This window comes from Cynoglossus semilaevis, chromosome 6 (genome assembly GCF_000523025.1).
Source record: "Cynoglossus semilaevis isolate Cse_v1.0 chromosome 6, Cse_v1.0, whole genome shotgun sequence".
In the NCBI taxonomy this organism is placed as follows: Eukaryota; Metazoa; Chordata; class Actinopteri; order Pleuronectiformes; family Cynoglossidae; genus Cynoglossus; species Cynoglossus semilaevis.
Window position 1 is genome coordinate 1 of NC_024312.1, and position 616 is coordinate 616.

A 616-nucleotide genomic window follows, 5' to 3' on the forward strand; every position below is an offset into this window, starting at 1 on the left:
TCCCCAAAATGCCTTAAAATGCAAGGTCATGTACTAAAATATTTTAACAAAACAAAAAATTCTAAAAATGAAATTTTTAAAATGCAATTTTCTGGGTGAAGTTGCTTACAACTAAACTCTATGTGTTCTATGGATAATATGACCAGGACTAATCAGAATCTTCACAGAGAAGTTAGCACATTATTAACCCTCTTTCCACCTCCTGCAAGTCATTAGTTTTCATCCTAAACTTCCTGCCAAACATACCTGTAAAAACTGTAAACAGTAATTTGATGAAAAATACTGGAAAAAATTCCTCAATACAACAGATACCTTCAAAATGTTCAGAAAGGTTTATGCTAAAATAAAAAAAGGTTAGATTTAGAAAATGTCAGGGAAATAACACAAGACTAAAATAGTTAAGTAAGAGATTTTATTAAAAACCCAACAGTTTAGACAGCAGGGTTTATGTTCAAACACGTTTATAACGTTAACCCTAATCCCAGAAAACATCACATTTTGGTATGGCAAATTTTGTTCAATAAACATCATAGTATATTGCAATTTTTATATAAACACATTATAAATTAGCCCAAAATGTCTTACTGTACTGTATGTTTATATATATATATATATA